Here is an 11,624-nt window from a genome sequence, read left to right on the forward strand (position 1 = left end):
TAATGTATCTATTGATAGATAAATGCAATGAACTTGGATTTTTAAAGGAATATATTAAAAAAAAATTGGAAGGAAGGTCTCAGACAAAAACAGACAAAACACATTATCACAAACCTGGGAGGGGAAATTATAATTGTTGTTGTTCGGTCACTAAGTCGCATGTGATTCTGTGAGACCCCAAGGACTGCAACATGCCAGGCTCCCTTGTTCTTCACTATCTCCTGGAGTTTGCTCAGCTTCATGTCCATTGAGTCAGTGATGCTATCTAACCATCTCATCCTCTGCTGCCCCCTTCTCCTTCTTGCCTTCAATCTTTCCCAGCATCAGGGTCTTTTCTAAGGAGTTGACTCTTCGCATAAGGATTGAATTAGAATGGCTAAAGCCCTACAGTAAGGCTTTAAAATAAAAAACTAAAAATTCTTAAAAGATATCATAGAATATATTGCTTATGAGAATAAATTTTACAACAGACCTGATTCTAAGTATGACTTGTTTTTTTAATTATGAGGTTTTGACAAAGATACCTAATTTCTTTTATTTTTGGTTTCTTCATTTCTAAAATGAAAATAATAATACTTTTACATTGTTGTTGCATATTGAATGAAAAAATATAGATAAAACAGTTCCAAAAAAAAATAGTTCCATATCTTCTACAGTTAGCACACACTGAACATTTGCTTTATTTAAGTGCTTGGGAAAAGGGAAGTTATAGCCTCAAAGTATAAGATATATGATATAATGATAATGAGAGCAGAGAAAAAATAAAGCTATTCAATTTCTATTTTGTTTCCACTTCTTTAATAAAAAGAGTAATGCTGAAATTGGAAAGCAAAGAACAATTTGGTTACCAGAGGACAGGAGTCTAAAGTAGATAAGGAGATGATAAGAGAGAGCCAAGGTGCTTTAAACCAACCTTAAGACTCAAGCACAGGCATGCTTGTGAAATGTATGCAAGGGCAGGGAGAGAATATTCATGTACAATTGGAATGGTTATTGGCAAATGTTGGGGGCCAGAGTGAGGTACTCCGCCCGTGACAAAGGTCATGAGGAAGGAGGCTCGACATACGCAAAGGCGGGATCGAGCCTCAGGAGTCCCCCTGGAACTCCTCGAGCATCTGCCCCCATAACCAGAGCCTGCCTACTTTACTACTTTGTGCTCTCACCTACACCTCTGACTTTACGGGGGGCTGTCCCCCACCACCTCTTTTGGAGAAGGAGTTAACTTAGAGCTCCAGTTTATAATAATTCCTGGGCGTGATAAGTGTTTTAACCTACAAACTCCTCTGAAGGTTCTCTAGCCTGCCTGACAGGCTCGTCCGGCCACATGTGATTGCTCACAGCCTCCCAACCGTGAGAGGCACAAGATGCTTTAAACCCTCTAAAAACAGGTTCTTTAGAGAAGTTAGAAAACTATAAGTATAATGGGCTAATTAGAAATTGTGTTGGTGAAGGGTTTTTCATTTGTTGAGCCAATGTTTGTTGCTAAGTCTCCATATCCCCTGCCCTTATACACATTAATGAATATATAGAATTAACCTTTGATATTAATCACGTTAGACCTTAGGCTAAGTAAATTCTTTCCTTAACTAAAACCCACTACACCCTCACCCTGTAGGAATGTAACTTTATTTGGGTGGCGTCTGTTTTGAGAATAATCAGCCCTGGAGAAATAAGTGTCCTGATTGACTGACCGCTGTCACAAGGAGAGGGTCGTAAATTGTCAGCAGGCCCCCCTGGCCAGAGGATGATGTAACACCCCTAAGACCTCTGTATACATTTGTATGAAGCACCTGACTTTGATAAAAGTCAGGACTGCTGACCCCGCATGACTTTTGTATAACATCTCAGTGTATAAAAACAGACTCTGGAAAATAAAGAATTGGGATCAGTTTCTCGAAATACTGGTCTCCCCATGTCGCTCTCTCTCTCACTCTGGCTGAGTCTCCATCTGGAGCGCGGAACCCACCATGCTTACTAATTATGCCTGGGCTTCTAAGATCCGACCGGGGAGGCCTCAGTGTCTCCTCTCCTTCGGGAGAACGGAAGGATGCCTGCGGCCTACGTAAGTGGTGCAAACTTCTTGTCTTGAAGTTTTATTGGTCTCCCGCGTAAACCAAGCTACTCAGCCTCTTTTCTCCACTGAATTTTCCTACTGAGCTATCCTCATCCTATTACTCTTTATATCTTTGATAAAATATTTAAATAAATAGGTCGCCGACGCCGTCCCCGCTTCGAATACCCTGGATCAGCCGGGGCAGAACCCCGGCAGGCAAATATTTAGACAACAGGATAAGGTACAGAAAAACTGAAAAGTCAAAATTCTCCCCAATTTTTAAATATGAGAGGAAGTGGACTATAAAAATTTTGGCATGATATGCTCTATTTATCTTTGCCTCAATCTCTCTGCTCTGGTTTTTTGCTATACTTCTGCTCCTCATAGAACTCAGCAATGGATCTATCAGGGTCAGGCTTCCTTTTGGAGTCAGTCTTTCAAGATGTTATGAACTGAATGATTGTGTCTCCCAAATTTCATACCTTGACATCTTAACCCTGTGGGGTGAACCTATTAGGAGAAGGAGTCTTTGAGTGTGATGAGGTTATGAGAGTGAAATGAATGGAATTAGCACACTTATGAGAAGAGACCAGAGAGTTTGTTCCTTCTCTTTCTCTGCTTATCACCATGTGAGGATACAAAAAGAAAACAGCACTCTGCAAACCAGGAAGCAGATCCTCTCCAGACACTGGATCTACCAACGTTTTGATTTTGGACTTTCCAGCCTTCATAACTGTGAGAGATAAGTACTGAAGTCACTCAGTCTTTGGCAATTTGCATAGCAGCTCAAGCTAAGGCATGAAGTATACGTTAATCTTCTCCTACCAGTAGGAATTAGAATTGAGTCCTTTACGTAGATCCAACTTCTCATGGTTGTTTTTGCTAAGTGTCCTTGTCCCTGCAACCCTCTCTGCTTCCTCTTATCCATATTTGGAAAATTTTAAGAACAAACTTTTAAATGGATGTTTTATGGACATTTTTCAAATAAAATTAATTACTAGCAACTACAATGGCTCCACTGAGAACAAATCATGCCATTTTATCTCCTTCGTAACAGAATCTCTATGTTAGTAATGAAGAATAACCTCCACAGAGTAGATATTAATTTCAGAAAGAAATATGACCAATTTTCCTATGATTCTCTAGGAGAAATGGAGGCTGGATGACAGTAGAATTCAGGAGATTGATGTTGTATGGTGGTTTAGTCGCTAAGCTGTATTTGATCTTGTGACCCCATGGACTGTAACCTGCCAGGCCTCTCTGTCCATGGAATTCTCCAGGCAAGAATACTGGAGTGGGTTGCCATTTCCTTCTCCAGGGGATCTTCCTGACCCAGGAATCGAACCCAGGTCTTCTGCATTGCAGACAGATTCTTTACAGATTGAGCTACAAGAGAAGCCTGATAGCTGCATGAACTTTATCCAAACAGTGAATAATACATTGATACCAGCTAAAACATATACTTCACTCTACCCTATTCCAATTTTTATCAGTGATCTGATTAAAACACATAAGGCATTTTTACTAAACAGATAGGCATTTTTATTAACAGTATAGGTGACTCTAACTTAAGGGATGGATCCATTTATTGGATATAATTAACAATACACTTAAAAATTCTTGTTGAGCTAGAAGAGTGGATTGTAACAGACAATATGCAACTTTCTGGGGAGATATATAAAGCCCAAATAAGGCTCAAAAAGTCACCTGTACAGTTTCAGAGTGAGAGAGACCTAACGCAAGAGCAGTTCTTGTTTTAAAATGACCATCATAAGATAATGGGATGTGGCTGCTAAAATAACTCACATTAACTTGAGTTGTAGATAAATATCAAAAAAGGAAAGGTATACTTCCATTGTTCTGTGCATTTTCCCCTCCAAATCCGAAACACTGAATTTTGTGCTGGGCTCCACATTTTCAAAAAATATTGACACACTGGAGTTATCCAGAGATTATCAAAAAACAATTGAAAGTGAAGTCGCTCAGTCGTGTCCAGCTCTTTGCAACCCCATGGACTGTAGCCCATGAGGCTCCTCCATCCATGGGATTTTCTAGGCAAGAATACTGGAGTGGGTTGCTATTTCCTTCTCCAGGGGATCTTCCCGACCCAAGGATTGAACCCGGGTCTCCCGCATGGCGGGCAGACGCTGTACCATCTAAGCCACCAGGGAATCAAAAAACAATTGACACTTCTACAAATTATGTCATTTGAGGAATACTGGAATTAACAAACACTAGAAATGTAGACTATAGCAGGAACATAAGAACTACATTCAAATATTTAAAAGGTTTCAGAAGGTTAGAATGAACTGAGCAGTAGCTCCCAATGTCAGAACTAAGACTAAAACTATAAGTAATAAGAAGACAAATTCCAGCCCAGTACAATTTCCAAGGAAATAAAACTGTAATGGTTTTGCAAGAGGGTAAGCCCCTCATCCCTGAGATGTTCTACCCAGAAGTTGAAATGGCCACTAGCACTCATTCAAGCACAAGAGGAGAAGCCATTAGGTGAACTTTTAAAGGTTCCTTCTACCCTTAACCCATGAGACTATCAGCATTTCACTTTCAAGAGAGATTTTTAGTGTTATTGTTCCCAATATTTGATTGCAGTAGCCAAATTTCTTTTAAATTAGTTTTCTTGCTCTAATAGCCCAAAGCAAAGGTGTATATTTAGAATTAAGAAAGGCCTTTCATGGTATTATCAATAGGTTTTTCTAAATACCAGCCTATCTTTGCAGACAACCCAAAGAATGGAACAGTTGATCATTCATCAGCTGTGACCTCTGGAGTAGTTTCTTTACTTGGAGAAAAATTGAAGTTCCACCCCATCACACTTATACTTGCTTGAGTTCACAACTGCAATACGCCCCTCTAGAGAGAGGTTCATTGTTGGTGTCATGAGCATCGATCGATTGTATCTAAGCTGCTCTCACAGTGATTATACCTTCCCTCATTCCCCTTAAGTTTCACAGCCCAGAGCATGCCCAGGGCTCACTGCAGGCAGACTCATTCTGATCAGTGCAACACCAGCATACAGCATACATTCACAGAGCCAAAGGCAGTCAGGGTCCCAGGGTATTCCAATCATAGACAGAATTTCAGCTTTATTAGGTAACTGTCAAATTTGCCTTGGTGTCTCTTACAATTTTAAATCAGAAGAAAATATAAATGCAGAGAAACCATGATAAGTTAATTTACCAATCTGTTGTAATAAACATGTGCACTATGATCATACATTATGGAAATCAGATGGAGAGCCCAGAGAGTGATAATAGCGCAAGATATGTGCACATAGTGAGATCATAAAAATCATAAATGTTATATATCAGGAAGAGTTTTTCTTTTTAAACATCCTGGTCAAGATTCCTGCTCAACATATTTGCAGAGCAACCTACCCTTCTATTTAAAAAAATTAATCATTCAAAGGGTAAAATTATGCAAAGAAAGTTTGAAACCCAAAAGGTAATATATACAATGAAAGCAGAGAAAGGTGGTATTACAGTGTGGAAGATGATACCCATGTACATTGATTGCCTCTACTGAAACCCAGACATGGACTTCATTGTCTTAATTTCTCTAATTTCTTTGTTTCTGTATACAGGTCCTACTGTGTGTTCATTCCAATATATCTTTCTTTACTCATGAGCTGCAAAAGAGAAAATTCTACATCTAAAGCTTCTTCTTGTATAAGCCTCAGCTTAGAGTGGGAGAGAAGAGTAGAGAATGTTTCTTTATAATCTGATGGAAAAATCCTTAGGTAAAGAAATGCATTGTTTAGCAAATAATAGGCTTAAAAGGCTATTTTATATATGAATAGATAGTTTCCTTGGCAAGACTAGAATAGATTGTGAATGAGGGGAAAAAAAACTCTCCAAAATAAGAAAAGGAAAAAAAATGAGTTTTCACTAGCTACAAAAAGAAGGTGACAACAGTCATAAGAATCTGGAAAAGCAGAGGGGATGTGAGGAGTAGGGGAGAAAGCTTAGAAAAAGAGCAGGAGACTGGGACAGCAGGAGGAGAAACAGACAGTGGGAAGTTTCTGGAGCTGGTTTGGCCACATTCAAGGATGGAGAAGGTTAAAGATCAGGGTCAATTATCTCTCTGTTATGCTCTGATGAAACACAGCCTTCTTCCAGAACCACTCTTCATCTTCAAAGTCTATTAACACAATTGCCTTTTGTGAATTTCAAGATGAAAATTGTGGCATAGGAACTATATTGCCCATTTGGATCAACTCAGAATAGACAGAAGGAAATGGAAAAGATTATAAATGAAAAAGATCAATGGAAAATTCATCAGACTTAACAAACCAGAATAAGTGATTAGAAGATTCTGAGAGCCATTGGAAATATTGATTAGCATACCATACATGAAGTTGAGATGGGTAAGGAACTGAATCAGAGAATTACTGAAATAGGCTGGAAGACTAGAGACACAGTGGCGATCGAATTCAGGATCAAGCACACTAAAACTGGCTGGGTATGACTCTTGGTGATGTTAAAGTAGAATGCCTGCTTCAACTCTGTCTCTTAGAGATGCTTTAAGATCTGACATGGGATTGGAGAGGGGATTAGAGCAAGCTGAAGGGGAGAGACTCAGTCCCAACCAAAACCAGTCCAATTCTGCATGATTTGCAAACAAAGATTCTATATAGTATTTCAATTCTAATAAGGGTCCATATATTAACATATAAGTATAAATAAATATTTTTAAAGTTTTGATACTACTGCTGAAAATTCCTAAACATTAGCTGAATCAAACTAGAAAGTATTTACAACTTGTGATATAATTTACAATTCTCCAAAAAGCAGCAAAATGAAGGGGAAAAGAAGAAAGGAGAATGAGAACAGGAGATGGCTGGTGGCCAATCAGTAAAAATCAAGTTTTGTTTTATTAATTTTTAATTCAATTTTAATTCCATCTTCTTGCCCTAATCTCAGAAGTTAAAATTTCCATCTCATAACCTATGGCAATCTCTGTAGCATCTGGATAAGTGAAGTTCTATTATTCTTCCCATAGTCCTATGAATACTATGCAATACTGCTACCAACACCAGATGGCTGCTCACCTCTTCTTCATGAACACATCTAGACTGCTGCTCTCAGCCTCACTTAAATAGCTATGACAACATGACTGAGTGCTAGCCAACAAAATATGTGTGGAAGTAAACTTCACACTTCTAGGGCTGGCCCATTAAAGTCATCCGTGTTCTTTTCCCTACTACTTGCTGGGTGTTAATACCCAAGGCAGCCTAAAAGCTTCAAGATGAAGATGGCAGAGCTTCTATCAGCCTGAGTGTGTGAATGACTGTGTGGATCAAAGCACTTCAACAAACTGGTACTAACTCTACATTTCTGAACCATTAAAACACTTCAGGATTCATTTGTTTTATTTATGTGTATGTGTGTGTGTATATATATATATATATGATGCTGACTTGTTATGTTAATAATGCTACCTAACTAGTATAAGTATGATCTCTGATCTACTCCATTTTCTTCTTTAACAGGTTAGCAAATCTTCAGAAGTGTTTCATGAACATCAGTGTTTCTACAGAGCTGATAGAGATGACAATGAAATTGGTATTCACTTGGGGCCTACATGTGTATGTGTCTGTTCAGTGGCTCAGTCGTGTCTGACTCTTTGTGACCCCATGGATGCTAACCTGCCAGGTTCTCTTTCCATGCAATTTCTCAGGCAAGAATACTGGAGTGGGTTGCCATTTCCTTCTTCAGGGGATCTTCCCAACCCAGGGATCAATAGTGAAGTGAAGTGACGTGAAAGTGACTCTTTACGACCCCATGGACTATATAGTCCATGGAATTCTCCAGGCCAGAATACTGGAGTGGGTAGCCTTTCCCTTCTCCAGGGGATCTTCCCAACCCAGGGATCGAACCCAGGTCTCCCTTATTGCAGGCAGATTCTTAACTAGCTGTGCTATCAGGAAAGCCCCAGGGATCGATAGAGAAACCTATAAATGCTAACAAGTTAGCAAAATACAGTAATCTTTTCTGATAAGACTGTGTAGCATAATAAGGTTTTATGGAAGGGCTGAGAATTACCTACTTTAAAAAAGTTTTCCAACTAAATTTCCTAGCCAATTATTTCTTATATACCCAAGCAGTTTAAAGAAGGTTGAATAATATAATAATTACATCCAATAATGCTGTAGTGTTTTAGCAGCTATGATATACTAAGCAGCCTGATAAGTGATGGTAAATTGCCTCTCTTATTTTGCTAGTAAAGATGTGGCAAAACAAAATCCCATGCTGGATATTTGGAGGTGGTTCAGAAGTTCTATTTTGGAAATTTTTAGTTGTCACTCTGAATCACTATAGCATGCTTGTTCTCAAATATCTTTCTCCTTTACAATAATTCACATTTCTTTAGCATGTAAGAACCCTTGAACATGCTCACATATTCTAATTTATATGCTTTTCTTTAGGTACACTCAGAATAAACTACCTATGAAATGATAGGTGACCTTTTGAATTTTTCTTTTATAATAAAGGGAATCTGACTGGTGAGATTAATTGTCATTCTGGGTAATATAATATTCTGCATTTTATTTTCCTGGAGCACTCAGAGGAGAGGAAAGCAGTAAAAATTTAAATATAGCATGTCCAAGGGAATCTGCTACAATATATTGTGTTTACCATGAGTATGAAATGCAAATAATGCTTGTATATCAGAGGTGACTATTTAAACCCATTTCAATGTCTGAAAAACCTTATTTCAAGTTTTACCTAATTCTTTTCTTATATGATCCAAAAATGCATATACAAAATCAACAGAAAGATGTGAAATGATGAGACAGGTGGACATGGTTTCAAGCTCTAGTTTAACTACAACCTCCATCTATAGCAACATTTAAATTTTCCTTATGAGGAGAGAAGTTAAAACAGGAAGGAGAGAGGTACTGGACATGATATTCAGCTTCTCTGTCTCAAATACGTAGTGATCATTGAGTAACATGACTTCCCTTTCTCAGTTCAGTGGGAAAATATATTTTCATTTATTTTTGTGCAGAAACACAAATAAAATGTCATCTAAATGGCATTGCTTTTATATGGATAAGCAGGTGATCTCACATTGGTCTCAGTTCAGATTGATTGTTCCATCTCTTTACTAAAGAAATACACTTAAAAGCAAATTTAGTTTAGAAGAGTCTAGCAATAATGCCTGCCTAATAGAAACAATTTCTTAGTGCCTTCAATGGGCCCTGATAACAAAGTGCATAACAGCTGCAAAAGAAGTAGCCCAATGAGCATCTTCTACTGATGGTGATTGATCCAGTCTCATAATGAAGTGAAAGCTTTTTTAGAGCCAAAGCAATTTTTGCCCACATCCTTTATCAGGAGAAACCATAATGAATCGTGTTAGTAGCCAGCATTTATTGAAAATTTCATCTTAGAATGTTGGCCAGATGTCATTATAGCAGAATTAAGTGCAGCCTGAGAGCCTTGCTATAATGTACAGAATCTCTCTTCATCACTGTTCTGGAGTTGTTTTGGGTCTGCCTCCAAATATTACAGAGAAATGAAAAGGAAAAAAAAAAAAAAGCAACGCTTTAAACTACAACTGATTAAGTGTTTTATGCACAACACGTCTTGTATCTTCCCTTAAAAGAAATTTAATTACCTAAATTCTGTATGCTGTTTCAACGTACAAGTGTTAGTCTAATACATAAGATAAAAATATTTTTAAAACCTTACACTGGTCTGACATCTTAGCGAGGCTGCAGTGGTGACAGCTGCTCTCACAGCTTCCCTATGTCGCCCAAGGATGACAAGAAGAAGAAAGATGCCAGAAAGTTGGCCAAGAAAGACAAAGATCCAGTGAACCCATCTGGGGGCATGGCCAAAAACAATTGGTCTAAATGTAAAGTCTGGGACAAGCTCAATAACCTAGTCTTGTTTGACAAAGCAACATATGACAAACTCTGTGAAGAAGTTCCCAACTACAAGCTTATAACTCCAGCTGTCGTCTCTGAGAGACTGAAGATTCATGGTTCCCAGGCCAGGGCAGCCCTTCAGGAACTCCTTAGTAAAGGACTTATTAAACTGGTTTCAAAGCACAGAGCTCAAGTGATTTACACCAGAAACACCAAGGGTGGAGATGCCCCAGCTGCTGGTGAAAATGCATGAACAGGTCCCACCAACTGTACATTTTGAAAAATAAAATTTTATTAGTCAAAAAAAAACACAAAAACTCACACTGACCTCTAATTTTCCTAAAAATATAAAAACATTTAATATAGTTTGCAACTTAAAAACTGTTTTAGTAGTTTCAGATTATTCTAATGCCTTCAATTTATTCTGAAAAGGGCTTAGAATTATGTATCATTCTAAACAGTAAATGGTACATGAAAAGCATTTTCATTAAAAAAGGTTGTACTTAATGAATTATCTAGACTAATATATTGAAACCATGTGGTATATTCTACTTTTACAATATTTCGTGTCATCAGATATAATCACTTTCCTTGATTTGATGAATCTTAGAGAATTACTCGGAGAAGGCAATGGTACCCCACTCCAGTACTCTTGCCTGGAAAATCCTATGGACGGAGGAGCCTGGTAGGCTGCAGTCCATGGGGTTGCTCAGAGTCGGACACGACCGAGCGACTTCACTTTCACTTTTCACTTTCATGCACTGGAGAAGGAAATAGGAACCCACTCCAGTGTTCTTGCCTGGAGAATCCCAGGGGCGAGGGAGCCTGGTGGGCTGCCGTCTATGGGGTTGCACAGAGTCGGACACGACCGAAACGACTTAGCAGCAGCAGCAGCAGAGAATTACTGTCAAGTTCTCTTTGGCTAAGTGATCTGTTTATATGAAACTGATTTGTAGTTTTGTAGCTAAGTAAAAAAATAAATCCATCTGCTGTCTGTCATCTCACGTTTTTTATGAAAGGCTGCAGTGTGAAGCTTAGAACATATTAAAACAAATCTTTCTTTGGATGCTTCATTTTCACATATTAAACTAGAGTTTTCAGCATTTTAGGTGGTATGTTGTCTCCATTTGTCTCAACTGTGGTTATAAAAACCATTAATTCTCATTTCTAACATCAGTATATGTAAGTGGACTACATATATTCAGATGTGAGGCAGGTCCCTAGCTTTAGACAATAGTCACAGTTCGAGAAACACTAGGAGTCAGTCCATAGAATGAGGCCTGATGAATTAGAACTCCATGTTCTACAGAGCAGAAAAGAAAAAGTAGAGCCTTCATCTGGGCACACCTAATATATTAAGTATATTTCATCCTCAGGGGTGATAATCCAAGTTATTACAAATAGGATACTGCAACTAAGAAAGCTTTCAAGTATTAGCAGGAATATATTTACCCTTTTAATTTATATTTAACGGAAGGTGCTATTTGTTTTTAAAGTATCCGGTTCTACTTTTACCTAACACTGGCCATGTGAATTAAATTAAGTTCCTAAAGTGCTTGCAAAAGCTGTATTTTTTGCATCTTCTAATCAATTACAATGTTTTTGGATTAGATTAAGAAGTACAAGACCAGAAAATTCCAAAAATGTAAAAGACAGTATGTGTACATTGATATATTT

General features: G+C 38.1%; 1 pseudogene; it reads left to right on the forward strand.

Annotated features, from left to right (window-relative positions):
* The first annotated feature begins 9,810 nt into the window (after positions 1 to 9,810).
* Positions 9,811 to 10,238, forward strand: LOC785705 (40S ribosomal protein S25 pseudogene; annotated as a pseudogene).
* The last annotated feature ends 1,386 nt before the right edge of the window (positions 10,239 to 11,624 follow it).

This window comes from Bos taurus, chromosome 17 (assembly GCF_002263795.3).
Source record: "Bos taurus isolate L1 Dominette 01449 registration number 42190680 breed Hereford chromosome 17, ARS-UCD2.0, whole genome shotgun sequence".
Classification (NCBI taxonomy): Eukaryota; Metazoa; Chordata; class Mammalia; order Artiodactyla; family Bovidae; genus Bos; species Bos taurus.